The sequence below is a fragment of the Leopardus geoffroyi genome, chromosome C2 (assembly GCF_018350155.1).
Source record: "Leopardus geoffroyi isolate Oge1 chromosome C2, O.geoffroyi_Oge1_pat1.0, whole genome shotgun sequence".
Taxonomy (NCBI): domain Eukaryota; kingdom Metazoa; phylum Chordata; class Mammalia; order Carnivora; family Felidae; genus Leopardus; species Leopardus geoffroyi.
The window spans coordinates 71,051,028-71,059,086 of NC_059333.1; the positions used below are offsets into that span (position 1 = coordinate 71,051,028).

General features: G+C 45.0%; 1 long non-coding RNA gene across 1 annotated transcript; it reads right to left on the bottom strand.

The window, feature by feature from the left end:
- Window positions 1–999: 999 nt before the first annotated feature.
- Window positions 1,000–5,348, bottom strand: LOC123611002. Its single transcript, XR_006718379.1, has 3 exons — window positions 5,090–5,348; window positions 2,535–2,664; window positions 1,000–1,779 (listed from the first exon to the last, which is right to left on the bottom strand). It is a non-coding gene; the product is annotated as an uncharacterized LOC123611002 (long non-coding RNA).
- Window positions 5,349–8,059: the final 2,711 nt, after the last annotated feature.

Consider the following 8,059-nt stretch of genomic DNA (forward strand, 5'->3'; position numbering starts at 1 on the left):
AGCCTCCCCTGTAGAGAGGGCACAAGCCAATTCAAGGGCTCCATTATCTCACACAGGTGAACAGGAAAATAAATGCAAAATATAAATAAAAGTGAATGCAGTAAGCATTGCTTGTAAAATACGAGAGAAAAAAATGTATTGACTCCTTCCTATGCCCAAGTTCCCTATGAGCATCGCCCAAACGCATCTAGTTTTACTTAACATATTTATGAGTTGTGTGTTCTACAACTCTGAATAGGTTAGGAATTTCTCCAACTCTAGTGGAGTAGCGTGGATTTGAATTAGGATCAGTGTGATTCTTGAAATGGGTCTCCCTACTAATCTACACAAGTCTGGTGCCGTAATTACCCAGGGGGAAAGAAAGAGAAACTTCCTAGTAAAAATGCTCAGTAGTGTTATAGGAATTATAGTCAATCAGCCCCAGAGCACAAGGCCTGTGATTCCACCAAGTAAGCAGGGCCCATCTAGGCAGCTTTGACAGTGATGAGAAGGATGGGTTCCAGGTGCCCCAGCCGTGGACTGTTTCAGAGGCAGTACCGGGGCTCCAGTGGAGTGTCAGGACTGGGTGTGGGTGTCCAAAAATCATTGACACAGAGGGGAATAAAACTATCTTATAATTTCCAGAGACCAGAGTGGGAGGAAATGAGAGCCCAGCAGGCAGGAAAATCCAAGCACGTTTCTAGCCTCCACGAGGGACTGTGACTCTGAGGTAATGTCTGGGCCAGCCATGGCTTGCTTCGGGACTGAGACCTGTGTCCTCAGGTGTGAATGCCAACAATAACAAGAGTTAACACTCACAGAGCTCTTTCCAGGTGCTAGGCTCTCTGCACTGAACATCTATAAACCATTTAATCCTCACCACAACCCTTTGAGAGAAATCATCTTATTGTCTTCCTTTCCTCTGTGAGGAAACTGAGGCAGAGAGAGGTTAAGTAACTTTTCCAAGATCCCACAGTATAAAGTGGCAGAGCTGGGATTCAAAGAGGACAGTCTGGCTCCAGAGTCTGTGCTCTTAACCATCCCACCATACTGCTATGTGCTCAGTATCTGCACCTGTCCAGGAGGCAGACCCAGGCAGTGCTAGTAAGGTCTGAAGAAAGGGTTGAAATTATGAGCTGGAATCAGCTTACTAAAGGAGGGGAAAAATCAATGGAGAAGGGCCACAGTTAAAGGACAGAGGGAGAGTGGGAAGCTGCTGAGATCCACAAAGAAAGAACAATCAGAGGGGTGGGGAGGGAATCAGGCTTGTGCAATAGCAGGGGAGCAGAAGGAGGAGAAAGCTTCAGAAAGAAAGGGCATCTACAGTGCCCGGTGCTGCAGAGAAATCTAGAAGAGTAGGGGCTGAGAAATGGACATTGGAATTGGCAATTTGAAGCAGCTTGCATTGATAAGATTTGGTTATTCTGTAAGAAAACAGATTTGGCTTCAATAATAAGGCCAAAACAGTAGCGTGAAGTGTATTTCCTCTCACACAACCGTCCAGCATAAACACTTCAGGACTAATATGGCCATGCTATCTTATTGGGGACCCATGCTCCTTCTGTCTTGTCTTGTTCTGCCATCTTGAGCCTAAGGTTTCTATCTCAGATCTAAAATTACTAGTTCCTGTCATCCCTCCACAGGATGAAGATAAAAAGGAAAAGTGGATGGCATGCCCCATCCTTTCAAGGGAATACCCAGAAGTCACATACATGGCAACACCTACCTGCACGGGAACCTGGAAAATGCCACTGTTGGCTGGGCAGTCTGGTACTCAGCTAAAACTGATGGGTTCCATTTCTAAAGGAATACAAAGATCAACAGACATTGGGACACAACTCTCTGTCATAGAGGTCATTGGTCATTTTTGCAGTTAGTTTCATCCAGGGGGCTGTAGGGAGTTTGCAGGGAGAGGATGGAGTGCACAGAGAGGAGGAAGTACCATGTGAGAAGGTTGGTGCTCACTGGAAATAGAGGAAATGATGGTATTTGGAGGAAGAGCAGAAGAGGGAGATGGTCTGTACAAGAGGGGGAGAACTAGGTATGTTAAATGGAATACAGAAAAAATCAAGAGGGGAGAAAGAAAGGCCAGATGCTGGAGAGGGTGAGGACAGCTGGAGAGGTCAGCCTTGGACACTGCTTTCTCTGAAACCAGAGGGAAGGAGAAGACAATGTGTAAAGATACAGAAACATTTTAATGTGGAGAGCAGGGAAGTGGAACAAGCTTGGGTTCAGGTGGCCCCAATACCCAGTCATGTGGGTGACATCATCTGCCTCCATAACTGTGTTTCCAAATGTGAAGGCTGCTGGGAGCCCACAAGCATCTAAGAGTGGTGCTCCATTTGCCAGACCAGCATCCGATCAGCTGGGGCCACCCTGCATCTCAGGAGGAGGTTAGTGAATATGCGCTCTCTCTCCTACAAAGTTAGAATCTGATGGCAGAGCTCCTTCTAACCTGGGAAGCCAAATACACACTGTGGACACAGTTGGCTCTCAATAAATACTTGTTAAGTAAATGAATAAATGAATATATGAATGAGTGAACGAACAAGCACCTTTCGCATTCCGTCACTTCGGATACTTGCACAGGCTCAGGACATTTAAATTCCTCTTCAGGCAGTATAATTCCTTGCAGGCTGACATTCGTTTCAACAGATGCCATTTCCAAACCAGCTTCCATCTCCTCTAAAACATGAGAATGTTATATCCCTGGAATATTGGAGATGCTGTGGGTTTTATTGGGCAGTATCTAGGTCCTTTGTTAGAGTAATTAGAGGAGCTTAACCACTCAGGTTAAATGTTAACTGCCTCTAGTTTAAAGAAATAGCATCAATAATAGGTGGGTTTTTTTCCCTAAAAGGAAAATATCCATTGAGGGAAGTTCTTTGTGTGTATTTGTTTCCAAATGCCATCTGTCACAAGGTTTCAGATGTCGGGCAAGCCATGACAGAGCTCAGGAATCCAGATATTTCAGACAGAGAAACAACCTCCCCTCAATCCCCCATCCTCAGTTTCTGTATTAATTATTTCTTGTCTCTACTTTGTATTTCAGAAGATTATATCCAGGAAGATGATGAAGTTAGAGGGAGAAAATCATATCAGACGTCACCTTATCAGCCAGCAAACCCCACAAAATCAGAAAGCCTTTTATTATAAAGTCACTGTATGTGGTGATGTATTCAGAACTAAACAAACAAAATGACTAAGAGCTAGTGGCTGCTCCCTGGGCCAGTGTCAACATAGGCCTGGTGGCCCCCTCCTGTAGGAAGGTCCCAGCCCCGTGACCGCTTGAGACCTTGGCCCTCCCCTGAATCTCTTTCTGAAACAAGCCCATTCTGTGGTGAGACACAGAACATCTTCACTGCAGAGGGAGACTCTCCGGGTTCAAACTATTACAACTGCAGGAATTACAAGCAAGCAGAATGATTACATCATTTCTAATTACAATTCCTCTTTCTGGCTCTAACACGAGGAAACAGTGTGCCTGCTTTTATCCTCACCTCCAGACTGCCAGCTTTCCAACCAGCCTTCACCTTCTGAAGGACAAAGCTGCCTCTGGTCTTCTACCCCTTGGAAATCTCTCTGAACTTGCCTCTTTCTAAGACAAGACATTCTTTAAAGTATCTGTTAAAGCCCCGACTCCCTGGCACGAGACAAAAACAGGTGTGTAAGGGAGCTAAGACAACTGTCTTCTTCCTTCCTCAAGAGGAGTGGCTTTTGATGAACATATTTGGGGCATTACCTCGGCCTCCACTATGCTCTCCTAGAACACCGAGCCTGCTGATGTTCTCTTCAGGGGAGCAAGGCACTCATACCAACATCAGCTATTGGTCTCAATCCCTTCCTGCCTTCTAGATTATTCTAGCAGCTTTTGGCTGGGGACCACCCAGTCATCCAATATCACTTTTGTTAGACACCAGCCAGCATTGCAGAGGGACCAACGGGGATTCTTTCCGCCCATCACAAAGGGAGCACTTTCTTACTTCCCTTTTCATTGTTTTCCATCTATGAAGCCCCTCTTTTCCATACTACAAAGACAACACACAGAGCAGACCACACGTTTTCAAGATGTTTACTAACAAAAATTAAAGGAGTAATTGTACTAAAACTACAAAGTGGTGTTTATGTCTAATCTTTTGTTACAAATTGGTGCTAAATCTTGTCTGTCCTCCTCTGACCACACAGTTATGATCACTTCAGATCTACGGCTCTCTCAGGCCTAGCTCAGACCATTCCAGAGTCCCCACTCTGGCATGCTCCAGCCATTATGGAGAAATTAGACTGTAGTGGTTTTGTGTGTGAATCTTGCCACGGCACTCCTTGATGCATCTGAGATTTCATACCCAGCGTTTGGCTCTGGGTGTCATAGTGACAGATCTGAGAGAACAACCAGGTGGCAAGGGGTCTAGAAATCATCTTATGCCTAGAAAGGTCAGAGAAAGTGAGGACACAGGCTAGAGAAGAGAGGACGTGGGGAATGGACATGGCCGCCATAAGTAGTCCAGCCCTGGAAGAGGGCAGAACGGGGACTGATGAGGCACACTTGTACTTTTCAGCCCAACCCAAAGATGTACATTTCTTACACAAACCCAGCTATACTAAAGCAGTACAGACTGTTCTAGGACACAATAAGTGCCTCTTTATCTAAATTGTACTAGCAGGATTAGCTGGCCCTCCAGCAGAGATGTTCCAGGCAGGATTCTTTTGTTGGGTGAGGGCTGGCCTTCCAAACCCATCATTGTTTATTTCTACGAAGAAGATGGAGAGAGAGCCCGGAGGTTTGGGGGAACTAAGACTGTTAAACCTTGCTGCCTGCTTGGCTCTAGACATCAGTCAGCTTTTACCTATTATTATTATCCTTTGAAATTCTGACATGCTCTCCAGGAATTTAAAATATTCCTTTCTGCGGGATGACACAGCTTGCCAGCTTTAAATTTTAAACTTCAAATCTGCTTTGGAACTAAAAGTTTGCTAAACTTTTAAAGGTTTCTAGCCACAGGAAAAGTGACTTGAACTTTGGAAATTTGCTTTTGAAATTTAGACCTATTGACCGACTTACTGGTGAGCTTGAAAGTCCCTCCGGCATGTACAAGCAGCCTGTTTAACTTACCTTTGCTCTCTGATAGATTAGGCCTGCTTGCCATCTAGAACACTCTAGAGGAGTGGTTCCCAAATCTGGCTGCACATCAGCATCACTGGGAGCTTTAAAAAAAAAAAAGAAAAAAAGTGAAGTAAATGCCCAGGCCCCCTACTCAGAGCCACTGATTTAACTTGGCTGCATTGGACTCTAGTATGGGTAAGTTTTAAAGTTCTCTGGCTCACTCTAATGCACAGCCAGAGGTGAGAAGCTGTTCTTGAAGGTTCGAGAGCTGCCATTTGACCCCATGTTCCTCCCAGACACCATTTCAGATCAAACCAGTTTACCTGGGTTCTGGAAGATTAACAATGCTGTCATTTTCCAAAACACCATTCAGGAATGAATCAGTTCCTTAAATCTGTTGTTTGGTTCTCCATAGACCTCGTGTCTCAAGTCCAATAGACCCAACAATGATGGTGGAGTGAGGGTGGGGTGGAGGTTGAGAGATGTTTTTACGTCTCAAATGACAAAATCGGTGGGGTTATAGTCAAGCTAAACTCAGCTGCAGGTGTTCTGAGCGTTTCTCTTGGGTGCCCTTGTCAACCCAGAGCTTCCTGATGTCTGGATGAAAATGTCTTTCTCTGAAGCCTCAAAGTCTCAGACAAGAGAAAGCATTCCTTTAAAGAAGCTTTTTGACACGCCGATGCACAGCTGTTTATATTCAAGAATAGCTATCCACTCGGAAAATCACATCTGTGCTGACATTGGAATAGAACTGCCCATGGGAGTTGATGAGCCAGCAGGACCCATCCTTCTGGATGGTGCTAAATCCATATCATCTCCACACAAAAGTAAACTCCACAGACATACAGACCTCATGGCTCTTCCCCACTCTTGTAGAATGGCATCTGCCGCAAAGCGGGTGCTCAAGAAATTTATTCAGTGGGTGAATATGTGAATAAATGAATCAGGTGATAGCCAGGGCCCAGACAGAACACCAGAAACTACCCAGATGACTTGAAAATAAATAAAGTATTGATTTCCAAATTCTGGTTTCCCTAGAGCTTCATATACATGCTCGGACACCAGCAGAGGAAGACCTCAACAACTTCACATGTTAACCTGGAGAGCGACTGGGCAGCAGGACAAAGACAGGTCTATATATACGAAGCCTTGGATCTACCACTAACCACTCAGCCTAAACTCTCCCATTGTCAGAGTTCCCTAGCCTCCATCCCCCTACACAGAGCTGCCTCCACCAACCCAGGGGCACCCAGCTATTAGTTATACTAATTAATCCACTCTTATCCAGGGGTAGCCCCTCTCAAATCCACTTCCTGTGCCCCAGGCCTCAAGCCCATCCCCCCACACCCTTGCATAATCCTAGTTTTAGCAATTACAGAACACTCCGCCCTGCCCAGCTGGGTGATGCATCACCAAACCCTCCTCAGAGAAAGCAGATGAGAAAATCTTTTTTTTTTGTACCTCGAAAAATTAGAACTAGGCTTGTCCAGCCCCGGCAGTGTTAGCAATCATCTGCTAGAGAAGCATACAAATTTGAGTAGAAAAAAAGCCAAGCAGCTGCATTCTCCCAAACCCCAGGGCCCTAGAACACACCCCACAGAGAGTAGAGAGATTCTTTCTTGGAACATGGAATGTGAGACTTAGTCAAAAGATTCCAAACTAACCATCTTTCTCCTGAGCTTTCCCATTATCCACCTAGAAGAGACCTGGGTATAAAGGGAAATGTTCACATCCGACGCTTTTTAGTTTCCCTGTCAGCTTGGCCACAGACCACATGACTTGGCAGAACTGAGCAGTTCTCCCTGAGCTTCTGACTGGTACAATAAGGAATTTTTACTTTGAGGCTCGGTCAGCTCTCTGATGAAAGGAATTCACTATGTCTCAATGTAGGTATTGCCTGTGTTGATGTGCATGTGGAAAAATCAGATGCCTGGACCTAAGAGTTAACGTGTTGAATCTCTTGTATTTGTCACATTCTCTGGCTGAGATTCAAAATGAGGGATTAAATGCTGGCGACCTGGGCACTAGCATCATGGGCTCTAGAAATGTCCCCTCTGTGATGCATCATTTATACTGTGGAGATTGTTCCCTAGGGACCACACCTCTAGGGATGTACATCTTAACTGAAGAGGGAGATATTCAAGCAACTCGATCTGTAACAATAACCTGTGAGTGTTAACTACAGGTTATGGTCTAAGAAGAGCAGCATTCAAATTTCTAATCAAGGGGCCATTGTCATTGATAATAATCGTTCCCTCTCTGCTTACGTCTATCTCTGAAATATGCATCTTACACTGGGTGGAAAGTGATCACTTGTTTAGGAAACCCCACTCCGTCCACATCATCACAACCTCTGAGAGGTTCACTTAATGGGGATGGCAGGATTAGAGAGGAATAGACAAGACTGAGAGAGACACTACATTTAAAGTAGCATCTAGTTAGCAGCCGCCTGATGTAGCTTTCCCCAACTCTCCCCTAAAATACACACAGACACAGAAAAAGATTAAAACTCCAAGTCATCCAGTCATTTAAAAAATATTCATCTGGCAAGCGCTGAGTAAACAGTCACTGCTTTCAAGGAATTTCTGGTCTAGTCACCAACCCAAATTCTGTCTTGCTAACTATTGCTGTGTAACAAACTACCCCAAAACATAGGGGCTTAAAACAACATTTTTTCCCCATAGTTCCTGCGGGTCGGAGTCCAGGAATGGCTTAGCTGGGTCCCCTGGCTATAGGTTTCTCGCAAAGCCATCCATAGTCATCTTAAGGCTCAAAAAGGAAGGACCTACGTCCTTCCTCACTCATGGGGTTGTTGGAGGGATTTGGTTCCTCAGTAGTTGTTGGAATGAGGATCCCTTCATTCCTTGGGATATAGGCTTCTCCATAGAGCGTATCACAACATGGCAGCTTTGGAGTTTTGGGGTTTTTTTTTAAGTTTATTTATTTTGAGAGGGGGGAGCAGAGAGGGAGAGGGAGAGG